Source organism: Pteropus alecto, unplaced genomic scaffold (assembly GCF_000325575.1).
Source record: "Pteropus alecto unplaced genomic scaffold, ASM32557v1 scaffold23, whole genome shotgun sequence".
NCBI lineage: Eukaryota > Metazoa > Chordata > Mammalia > Chiroptera > Pteropodidae > Pteropus > Pteropus alecto.
Genome location: NW_006435837.1, coordinates 6,181,285 through 6,193,874, shown reverse-complemented (window position 1 = coordinate 6,193,874; position 12,590 = coordinate 6,181,285). Strand labels below are relative to the sequence as shown.

Here is a 12,590-nt window from a genome sequence, read left to right as displayed (position 1 = left end):
CAGTGGATAGGGAAGACCTGGGGAAGAAGGTTTTGACCCATATCATAATCTCAGAGTTGGATGATACAGGCCCTGGCTCTGCCATTTGACTCTAGCAAACCACTTCACTCTCTGAGCCAGCTTCCTCACCTTTTGAATGGAGTGATAACATAATTAAAGGAAATATTGTAAATAAAAACTTTTATGGACTGAAAAATATAATGCAATCTATGGTATTATTATTTGGGGTGTCCTTTGGCTATAAGCAATCACCCCAATCTCCATTGGCCCCACCTTGGTTAGAAAGAGCACTTGGGATTCTAGACTTTGGAGCACTGAGAGCCATGGTAAGGGGCCATCCAGATTCTCTAGGGTTCCCAATGAGCAAGAGAAAGGCACCCATGGCCCAGAACGTGGTCTCCCTTATTCCCATCTGGTTCACGGAAACCCCTAGTCATACTGTCGAGGATTCACTCAACCTGCCATTTTGACTATAATGAAGACAGAAAGTTTGGCTTTAATATAGTTAAAATTAAATACTTCCACTAATTGCTTTTACAGAATTTTTTCTGCCATTTAATAAAGAAAGAAAATAGGAGCAATTACCCCCAAAAGGTCAGTGAACAAGAGGAAATGGATAATTTTTCCTCTCTCAGAATGGCTTGATCTTGCCTGAAAAAATACCATCTCTCCTGAGTAAGAAGTTACTGTTTTCCCAGAAGATGTGCTAGAAAATTAGAAAATGATGGCTTCCATGGCAGGTCCCTTTACAGAGGGCCTGAGATTAAGGAGTCATTAACTGTGTATAATACATGAGTCATTAAGATTAGAAGGGATCCAAGACCCAGAAGTTACCAATGATATCAAGGTAGTCTAGTCAGGGAACCATGTTAGCAACTCCAAGGGTTCTACAAAACTGAGGGATGCTTCAGACCGTGGATATGACAACACGATGATAGATAGCTCACCTTTATTGAGCACTAACAATGTAGGTCAAGTACCCTGCTAAGTCCCTTCCCTGCAGCTGCTCATTGAATCCTAGCCAAAACAAAATCTCACAAAGTAAGGTATTATTTCCTCCATGCTATACATAAGGAATCTGGGGTTTAAGGAGTTAAGTAAATGACCCAAGTCCGCAAAGAGAATAAGGAGCAAAGCCACCATACCAGTATGTATAGGTAGAAGAGTCCCAAGATCAAAGCAACCTGTCCAAAAATTCAGATTATCATCAGCATCTCAAAAGTTCTTTCGTTTATCTATTTCTGCTAACATAGAGGCTCCAAAAAATCCTCCCGCCCCAAAATATCTCTAAACGTTTTCAAAAGATGCTTCTCCTACGCCCGTGAACCAGCATATCAGCCACAGTCAGTACCTGGCATCTTCACAGTCCTCTGTCTCCCACCCAGTTCCCTCCATCAATGTCCTTGCTAGTGCAGCCATGAAGAAGGGGGCCTCAATGCTGACTTGCTGATGGACAACTTGGGACTCTCTTTACCGTGTCTCCTCGTGGTCCCACAGTCGCCACTTTTCAAAATGCTATAGTGGTCTTGGGTGTCATGGAGAAGTGGGGACACTGGCTGTTGTCCTTTCACAGCGATGCCTCTTGTCACCTGGATTCTAAAGCAGCTCACCTAGTGTTTAGTTCTCTCCTTCTCGTGAGTGTTCAAAATTTGACCCTCATTTCCTAGTTTTCCTGTCCCCTTCCCCTCAACTCAGGCATGAAAGCAAACACAACAGGACGAATGTCAAAGTCGGTTTATGCTAGGGTGTCTTCCAGAACACCTTTCATAATTCAAACTTCTATAATTCAAGAATCCTTTTTCCACATGACAAAAAATAGTATCTGTAGTTCTGTTTATCAGCCACTATAGCAACAGTAGAGTTTTCAATTCACTCAGTCTGCCAGTTTTAAACATATGTGATTGATTTATTTTCCTCATTTGGGGAAGTTCACATTACTTCAAACTTTGTTCCAGAAATGCGACTTAATAAGTATATTTATATCACACTAGTCCATATTTAGGAAGGCATCTCTGTGCATAAACAACTCAGGGATGGAAAAGAGAGAGCAAATGAGGGAGTATCACAGTGGTGAGGGGAGAGTTTAGATGAGGGGACAAAAAAGAGGTTTTTAGCTATAGACTTGAGACAAAAGAGCCACCCATTTTGGTTTCAAGTAAGAGTCTTCAAAGACTAAAGAAAAAAAATGAGAAAAGAACATTTTATATTTTCACGAACCACTTCCAGAAAGAGTTCTTAGGACTGTCACCGAAGAGCATACTAGAAAGATTGAGAGCAATAAAGATGTCTAAAGAAGATGCTCTTTTAAATTTTGCTGGCAATTAGAACATGTTCTCCCGTTGGCATTTTTTTTTAAGACACTGAGTACAGATGGGAATTTCTATCAGTTATGTTTTTCTGCCACAATGCTGTTTCTTTGAAAGTAACACTGCTCAGAGACAGAAGCATATGAGACCCCAGCTACATTCAGGTAATACAAAGTAACAAACAACTTCCCTCTTTTCAGATACATCACACAAACAAATACCAGGCAAGATCACCACCTCTGAATCTTAGTTTGATCTGAACTGGGACATATGCCACAAAAGTCGAGTGCCTTCTAGAATCAGAGCTGTATTCCTTCATACCAGTAGGCATGTTTTAAATACTTAGACTCATTCAAATATTCTGAATTTTTCACAGCAAATGCTGGCAAGAAATGTGCTTTCTTAGTAATTTTAGATATCTACATCTTCGTATTTTTTTCTTCCCTTATTCTCCATTCGGGCCAGAAAGTCAAATTTTATAAATTTTCACTTTATTGATCAATCTATTTCATCTTCTCCATTCTAAAAGAGGATAAAAATCATCTTATATGACTGCTTATATCAATTAGCTTTTTCGGAGTAAACAACCAACCACCCAAAACCTACTGATTTAAAACGACTACCATTTATTTAGCTCATGATTCTGGGAGTTGGCTGGTTGTTCTGTTTGGAACTGGCTCATTCAATCCGTGTTGGACTTCTGTGTGCATCTAGAGTCAGCTGACAAACAACTGGTGGCTCAATAATCTAGGGTGGTCTCTCTCATGTTTGGTGGTTGGCAGGCGGGAGCAACAGGGCCACATATCTTTTATCATCCAGCAGGATCACCTGGGTTCTTTCACAGTGATCACAGGTTCCCAAGTCAGACAAAAGCATGAGCCACACTGCCTCTCGATGCCTAGGTTTAGAACTCACTCGATGTCATCACTTCCACCATTGTCCATTGGTCAAAGCAAGTCCCAAGCCCAGCCTCTATTTCAAGACTAGGAGAAGTAGATGTCATCTGTTGATTAGAGGAGCTGAAAACTATCGAGGCCATTTTTTTGCAATCTGTTCTACTGCTGATGTAACTGAATTCACTGTCCCACACCCCAAGGAAGACACTTGCAGCTGAAGCTCCGAGTGCTCTTCCTGCCATTTCCTATAGAGGAACTTGGGCAAGAACCATTTACGGGCTGCTCCTGAATTGGGAGTGGTATTTTGGCAAAGCTCATATCAAGATAACCACTTTCATGGAGTGCGTGTGGTCGTAAAAGCCTCGTCTATCTGGTAAATTCCACTGGAGCCACTACAGTTGCAGCGCTGCCTTCAGGGAGGACAGTCTTTTTTCCATATCTCCATTAGTTAGTTAATCCAGGTGGGAAGGCTAGCCCTTGGTACAGGACTCTGACACAAAAAAGCAGGGCATAGGACTTACAGATGAGACGTATCAGGAAGGCTGAATCCAGAGATTAGAGACAGAGACAGCCACGGTCCCCCAGTGCAGAGTGGGAATAAGGTTGCAAAGGGAGGGGGCCTTTACTAGTTACAGAGCAAGAGAATATCCTGGAAATTTGAGGGGACACTTAATAACAGATATTAGGCATATGAAATGGTGATGGAATTTTTTTCAGTCACCTCACAACTCTGTCTAGCCTCTTTTTTCCCAGCCTACCCTTTCCCTCCCCACATCCCCAATTTTCATCCCAATTGACTGATCCCTATTTACAATTTGCTAATTGATATCCACTTTATCATAATACCCTGCCAATGCCTGACACAGTGACCAATTCACAAAGGTAGTCAACAAGAATGAACATTGTCAAGCCAAGATCCTGAAAATTGGTGAATCAATCAATTCATTTTTTTCCCTGAAGTTTTCCCTATGTCTAAGTGACCAGGTGACGTAGATCACACTCATTCCCAACTTTATCAAGTCTTCGAAAGTTAACTTCCTATGAAGTGCTCAACAAAAGGTTATTGGATAGGAAGAAGGATGGATAAATGAACACCAAGAGCAGGAGGGAATTCAGAGGTGGAAGCCTGGGGACAGATGGGAAGGGTACCAAGAGGCTTTCAATGAAGAAGAGGCATGAGGAGGATGAAAAGGGTCCACCCTTGCTGATCTAGAGCGGGAAACTCACACAATAACCAACCTGATACTTTTATACTCATAATGTTTCTCAAAGGATCTGGCCTTATGCTCTTGGGTTGTTTTAGTTTTTAGCTAAGCTAGGTATTGTTTTAAAACAGAAGCTTCTTTTGAACAATATTTTGCATAGCCCTTGGACTACTCAGTGAGTTCTCTCCAAAATGTATTTCTTATTTCCACATGTGTGTCATCCCCAACCTCGACGACAATTTTATTCTGTCATAGAATAATAAGACCATGTAGCTTACAGACATCTGGAGCTTGTGGTGTCTTAGAAATAGAGATCTGCAGTGTCTAAATTTTTAAAGATAAAACTTGTAGCCATCATTTTATTTCTCTGCCTATGCAATCCAACAACATTATAAAGATACCATTACACAACATAAACTGTGGCATCAAGATAATTTAAATAAATGAAATGTTGTTCTGCATTTTGTGTGTTTAATTATGCACTCCCAAATCTGATTTTGTACTGAGAAGTCCCTTGATTTATTTATTCAGGAATTGCACATGTCAGGAACAGTTACTTTAAAATTACATCAAAGTGAAGATTTTAATAAAATTGGCTTTTTGAAAAAGCAAAACCTGCCCATATATGGTACATTCTTTCTATAGAATCTGGCATTTGATAGTGAATTTTATTATTTTATTTCAATTCAGTATTCAAGGAAAACTTTTTAAGCCGTTTTGATTACCCTGGCAGCTGAAATGACATTTTTACAAGAACAGCCTATTTGGAGCCAGAGATCTGGTTGACACAATGAATGCAATGATGAAAATAATTTCACAGCAGCCCAGCCTAGCATATTAGCTTCATTTATAATTTATATCAGACAGGTTTTTATTAAAAGCACGTTTCCTCTAAAAGACAACAGTAGCTTTCAATTCTTCTGTTGACCAAGGAAAGTCCAAAACCTCAGAAGATTTCAATAGTTATCAGAGTCCCAGAAACCCTCTGCCCAGCATCTCGTTTGAGAATTATTTTCATAGGTTTTGGATAAGAGAGATATCCTGGCAGCTACACAATTAAGAAATTAGTCCATTTTCAAAATAACAGTAGACTCCTACAGAGACTTAATAAATTGTGCTTGAATAAGTAAAAGTGCTCCCAATAAAAATCTGCCCTCTCAAAACTATGTTCTAATCAACACAGCAGTGGCTGCAGACTCAAATTGGCAATTAAATTCAAGACACATTTCAAACTGTCGCTCTCATTTATATAGCTTGGTTGAAGGATAGAGGACAGGAAACAGCACCTTCATTTCATCAGGACGCCTATGGAAAGCAGGGTTAGAGTCCCCCAAAGATGTTCACATCCGAATTCTGCAGAACCAATGAATATGTCACATTAAATGGTAAAAGGGAATAAAGTTTGCAAATGGAATTAAGATCGATAATCATCTGACCTTCGAATAGGTAGAGTATTCTGAATTGTCCAAATGGGCTTAAAGTAATCACAGGAGTCCTTAAAAGTTGAAGAGGGAGGAAGATTAGAGCCATGTAGTATGAGAAGCACTCAATCTGCCCTTGCTGACTTTAAATTGGAAGAAAGGGGCCACTAGCCAAAGAATGCAGGCAGTTTCTAGAATCTGGAAAAGACAAACAAATTCTCTCCTAGAGTCTCAAGAAAGGAACGCAGCCCTGCTGACACCCTGATCCTAGCTCAGTGAGATATCAGTTTTGGACTTCTATCCTACAAAACTGTAAAGTAAAAAATTTATGTCGTTTTAAGTCACTAAGTGTGTGATATTCTGTTACAGCCATGATATGAAACTAGTACAACGCCCAGCAGCTTCCCGAGCATGTGGCTTCTTTTGCCCCCACACCCATGTGGGACACAGGCCCAAAACCTGCGTGCCAGCTCTCAGCAGCCCCAGTCCAGGAGCAGCCCCACAGATCAAGGCTTTACAACAAACGGACAGGCGCAATTGTCCATGTTTATTGATCACTGCAGTTTCCAAAGCAACAGGATTCTGAGGTCATCTTCATAGACAGGCCTGAATGAGCCCAGTGCTGAGGTTAACCATTTACTCACAGCTGTGATCTCAATGTCATTATATATATCCATAGTCTAAATTTGATAAATCTGTCATTGTTTGAATCTTGGGTGTAAGTAGAGTCCCCCTCCCCACAAACATCAAAGACCAAATATTTGCTTTCCCTGGACCCAAGCAGCTAGGAAGGACATGGCACGTGACCTAAGCTCAGCCAATCAGGATGCCAATGGGATCCCTTCCAATGTTATCAGTCACCACAACTTTCAATGCCCAGTGAGGTGAGCAGTGGAACCCAAAGATCTGGGCACATGACATTTTCTATGGTTCCAACTACAAAGACATCCTTATTTATAGCACATTTTCTGAGTCCGGTCCAAAAGCTTTCCCATCAATCCCATGAAATATCTGATATCCTTCCAATCAATTCCTTTTCTGCTTAAAAAAAAAAAAAAAGTTTATATCACGAGCCCTAGCTGGATCAGGAATTATTACAAGAAGAAAAGCTTCAAACAGCAGAACTTCTGGAATTGAGGAGAATCAAGGATTGATTACATAACCTAGCTGAGGTAAAAGACAGTGAGCATTCCAGAACAGCAATCAGGTAACCTGTGGCCAAAAGTGGGAAAGCAACCAGTCAAGTTCCAATTTTTACAGTATCTGTTGGAAAGCAAGCCTTGGGGGACCACGCTGGCGATGCCATATAAAGCAGTATGAGAAATCAGGCTAATATTAGAAAACTTAAAGAAAAAGAACGACACACTCAAATCGCTAATTCTTGGCTGAAAGCAAAAGTCGAAACTGGGGACTTTCTATGTCTGTGCTAAAAAGGTCTTACTTTTTTATAGCAACAGTATGAAACTACCCAAAATCAAACCTGCACTTTAACAGGGAGCTAATCTATAATGTCAATTGAATCACAGCATCATCAAGCCCCTTATATGAAAGTTGGGGAATCGATAAAGATCCTACCTTGAGAGTTGCAATGGTGGTATGTGAAAAGATGTCAAGACATCAAACACCCAAATTCCAAACTCCACTGGACCCCGATGTGCATCTCTAGCCGCCCTTCCTCCCATGCCTGACGAGGGAGTTCTAGACTTATCTAAAGACCTTATAACTCTGTTTTCTCGCTAGAATTGCCTCACACGGGGAGCCTGTCAGTTCACGGGCCCTGAGCTCCCTAACGAAGGGATGCCCGGGTGCCTTAATGAGATAGTCTGAAATTACTTCACAAAAATATTTCGGCGATCTTTCTCCTATCCTTTGCCCAAGGGGCCTGTGAATATTTACCAAAGAAACCGTGCACTGGGCAAAGGAAAACACCTAGCCTTTTCAGAGATTACCGAATGCTAGATCCGAGTTAACTCCTCTGCCACTCACTACACAGAGTGGAGGCTTAGAAGGTTCAGGTGATAAATGGAGTTTGAGTCCAAGTCCAGATGTGCTTAAAGTGGACATAATGACACTCTGAACTCAGCCCAGGATGACTTACGATTTTGCTAAGGACTTACTTGCCACTGGTACAACCCCTACGGTGTCTCTGACCCACAGGGAAAATGAGCTAAATGGAAGCCCTCAGGGTTACCCCTTCCATTCGAAATGGAAAATCAAAAGGAATACCACATCTGGGAGAATTATAGCAATTAGTGTCACCAGGAAAGTCCTAAGAAATGCAGGGATGGTGATTCTTAGTACATTCGCACTTAACTTTCTAGTTATACAGAGGATGGGAACTCCTTGGAGGATGATGGTGAACTGACACAGGCTTCATCAGGGAGTGATTCCAATTGCAGCTGTGTATCCAGATGTGGCCTATTTACTGCAGAAGGTTACCCCAGGCCCCGGTGTCTAACCCCGTATTTCCCCCAGGATCAATGGTTCATTATTCACAAATTCCGAGTTCATGGTCATAGATAATGAGAATCAACTGTATTTAAATCACCAAGAATTTTTTTAAAAAATCACCAAGAATTATGCAGACGTAGTGCTGGAAAGAGTAACAGGAAACCTGAAGACACATTTTTTTTTTCGAGGAAGAAGAGTGACCTGGACATCTGGAGATGACTGCAAAAAGAAAGAGTAGAAGGTGGCCAAGTCTGATAGCTGGAGGATTTTAGGAGGGTAGAAAAAATTTCTGGAAGAATCGATAAGGAGCCATTAAAAACAAGGAATGGGCTAATATAGGAAATGTGAGACGTCAGGGGCAGGTTCGTGACCGAATTTTTGTTTGTTTGTTTGTTTTTGTTTTCATTTTTGTTTTATTCTTGACCAGCTCTAAACCTTGCCATGCCTGTGGTCATCCCTTTCTCCCATCCGTAACGGGCACCCTGATTCTCTGCTCCCACAACAGCAGGTCAAACCTCTTCTAAAACCTCCACGTTTGGCAAAACAAAGATCAGCTGCAGAGTACAGAAGCATAATTCCCTTTTACAACTCGATGTCACAAAATATAATCCATTTTCCTTTCCTATTTCTGTATAAACACTTCCATTATGCCCACAGAAGACAAAGGTTACCTTTTGAGGAAAATTATTCATGTGGGGAAAAAATTAGAATTTCGAACTAGTCTTTCAGGTGACCTATACAGATGTATAAAAATAGGTCTTCAATCTATGTCAGATGACTAACCCAAAAAGACGAAAACATAATCAAATTGTAGTAGCACTCCAATTTAATTTAACCTTTGAGGGGCCTGGTCGATGTTCTCTTAAAATTAATTTCACCCAGTGATTCTCCAGGGAATAGAGAAAAATAGAACTTAAATAATTGCATGCGCATTTATAAAAATGCTGTAGTTCATTTGTCTTTTGTTTATTCTCCCAAGAAAGATTTCTAGACTGCTTATTAAGTCTTTTCAGCTTAAAAAAAAAAATCTTTAAAGAGGCTTTATTCTGAAAATCTCAAGGATTAGTGCCCAATCCTGAAGTATTTTGGAAAAAATTCACAAAAAAATGTAAATTTTACTCTGCCCTCATAATTAAGCCAGCTTCTAATGAGTTTTCCTTACGAATCCTAGCAATTATGAGATCCTTGACTAAAAATTCACCAAAAGTTTAATATCCAATGATAAGTTCAAACAAACACTCAGAAGTGCTTTTCTATACATATTTTGGCTTTGTCATTTAATTCCTTTAAAAAGCATTAAAAATAGAAATCAAATAATGCACCAGTTTGGCAGGGCCCTTTCATCTTTAGGAAAAACTGTAAGTTATCAGAACTACCCAGAAAATATTGAGTATCTAATTGACCCAAAGTTAAATAGAACAGCTGACCTAGGGGACAGTGGGGAGTGGTGTGGGGGGCCGGGGAATGGACTAGTTCGTATGAAAATTATTTTAAAGGTATAATTGGAACTCCTGCTTGATTAAGTTTCAGAAAGAGTCACATCGCCAAGGGCTGGCACAAGGGGAGCAGGCACTCTCAAACACAGCTGGCAGCATTATAAATTGGGTCCAACTTTCTGGAAGGCAATTTGGCAATATACATCAAAAGCCATAACAGATGTCCTCATCGATCAGCACTTCCACTTCTTGGAACTTATCTTAAGAAAATAAAGAAAAGATGCAATAAAATTTTACACAACATTGATTACTCTCTTGATTAAAATTAGAGAAAACTGGAAACAGTGAAAATACCTATCCATATAGAATTATCTACTTTCAGCTTTCAGCCAGGAAGAGGCTAAGGTGCATCTCTCTTGGGTCTTCCTGAATCCACGTTCATCTGACACCAGCCACCTCCACCATGTCACCAAAGTTCGACCCAAACGAGATCAAGGTCGTATACCTGAGGTGCACCGGTGGGCAAGTCGGTACCAGTTCTACCCTGGCCCCTAAGATAGAGAAGGGTACAAAGGACTTCTTTAGGGTGATGACCCATGGTTGGAAGGGTCTGAGGATCACAGTGAAACTGACCCTTCAGAACAGGCAGGCCCGGACTGAGGTAATAGTACCTTCTGCCTCTGCCCTGATCATCAAAGCCCTCACAGAACCACCAAGGGACAGAAAGAGCAAAAAATCATTAAGCACAGTGGAAATATCACCTTTTATGAGACTGTCAACATTGCCTGACAGATGTAGCCCCGATCTTTAGCTAGAGAACTCTCTGGAACCATTAAAGAGATCCTGGGGACAGCCTCATCTGTGGGCTGCAATGTTGATGCCCGCCACCCTCCTGACATCTTAGATGACATTAACAGTGGTGGGGTGGAGTGCCCAGCTAGTTAGGAACTACGAAGGAAAATATTTCAATTAAAGATAATTTGACAACCAAAAATAAATAAGTAAGTATGTAAATAAATGAGTATGTAAATAAATAGGTTCTCCCACTCTCACCCACATTCAGTCTATTCTCAACACAGTAGCCAGCATTAACTAATTAAAATGCAATGAGTTGATGGTCACATCACTCCCGTGCTCAAAGCCCTCCCATAGTTCTCACTCAAGGGTCAAAGCCAAACCTATCTCATTGTCTAGTGCCACATTTTACATGGTGTAGAGTTGCTATTTAAGTGGTTCTTCTCTGAACAAGTGTATGTGTGCCAAGTAATCCATGGTCCTCACTTTAGACACATTAGACAGGCTATATTTCACATACTCCACATTCCCATGTGGCTAGATGCCACCATAGAAGACAGTGTAGCTCTGCAAGGTCAGGACTGTGCCCATCTTTTCAGCTTCTCAGGCTACAGAGGTATTTAACCTTGAGGTGCTCAAAGTTGCCATTCTCTTTTTCCCAGTCCTTGATATATGTTGACTTTTAATATAACAAATAATTTGAAAGAAGACACATTTTTAAATGGGCAAAGATTTGCATGATATTTCATCAAAGGAGATATACAAGTGGCCAGTAAGGAGATGAAACATACTCAACACCATTAGTCATTAGGAAAATGTAAATCAAAATCACAATACGACTTCATACACACTAGAATGGTTATCATTAAAAAAGACAATAACAAATGTAGGCGAGAATGTGAAGAAACTAGGAGTCTCATATATTGCTGATAATACTGTAAAATGGTACATCCGTTTTGGAAAACAGCCTGCCAGTTTCTCAAAATGTCGAACATAGAGTCACCATATGACCCAACAATTCTTCTCCTAGTATCTACCCAAAAGAAATGAATGGAGACATTTGTCTCCACAAGACACGTGTCTATACAAGACTTACACAAGCAACCCAAATGTCCATCAACTAGTAAATGGATAAAGAAAATGTGGTCTATCCATAAATTGTTATATTATTCATCAATACAAAGATTAAAGTACTGACACGTGCTACAACATAGACGAACCTTAAAAACATCATGATAAGTGAAAGAAGCCAGACACAAAAGGACACATATTGCATAATTCCATTTTTATGCAATGTCCAGAAAAGCAAAATCTATAGAGACAGAAAGTAGGTCGGTGGTTTCCTAGGGTGGACGATAAGAATGGAGAATGACTGCAAATGGTCACAGGGACCTTTCAGGGGGTAATGGACATATTCTCAAATTGGATCGTGGTGCTGGTGGTACAACTGTATAAAATTATTAAAAATTATTGAATTATATACATAAAATGGCATAAAATATGCATCTCAACAAAGTTATTAAGAAAAATAAACTATTCTCAAGAATTAAAAAATAAACTTGAATGTTTACATCTTGCTATAAATGTTGCATACCTTTTATACTCCCAGCCTCCTCTTACCATTAATGCCTTGCTCCCAACTGTAGCCCCGACATCCACGTTCCCCCTTCCCAAGGCAGGGGCTCGAACAGCTGTTGACTGTATTGTGAGTGAATTGCTTAAGGAATTTTCAAAAGAACCCATAAACAGTTAAGTTTTTAAAAAACCTACTCAGCAATAAAAAACACTCAACATGGAAGAACACCATGTTGAGCAAACGAATCCAGACACAAATAAGGACATACCACATATAAAGTTCCATTTACAAAGTTCTAGAACAGGTAAAACTAGAAATCTGAATGATGGTTTCTTGGGGGAGCAGGGGACGCAGTAATTGACTAGGGAAGGGTACAAAGGACTTCTTTAGGGTGATGGAAATGTTCTACATTCTACTGGAGTGGCAGTTACGCAGGTGTGCATTTGTGAAAATCCGTCAAACCGTACTCAAAATCAGTGCATGTTGCATATAAATTACATCGAT

The 12,590-nt window shown here is 40.2% G+C and overlaps 1 pseudogene; it reads left to right on the top strand.

Annotated features, from left to right (window-relative positions):
• The first annotated feature begins 10,103 nt into the window (after window positions 1-10,103).
• Window positions 10,104-10,660, top strand: LOC102886404 (annotated as a pseudogene).
• The last annotated feature ends 1,930 nt before the right edge of the window (window positions 10,661-12,590 follow it).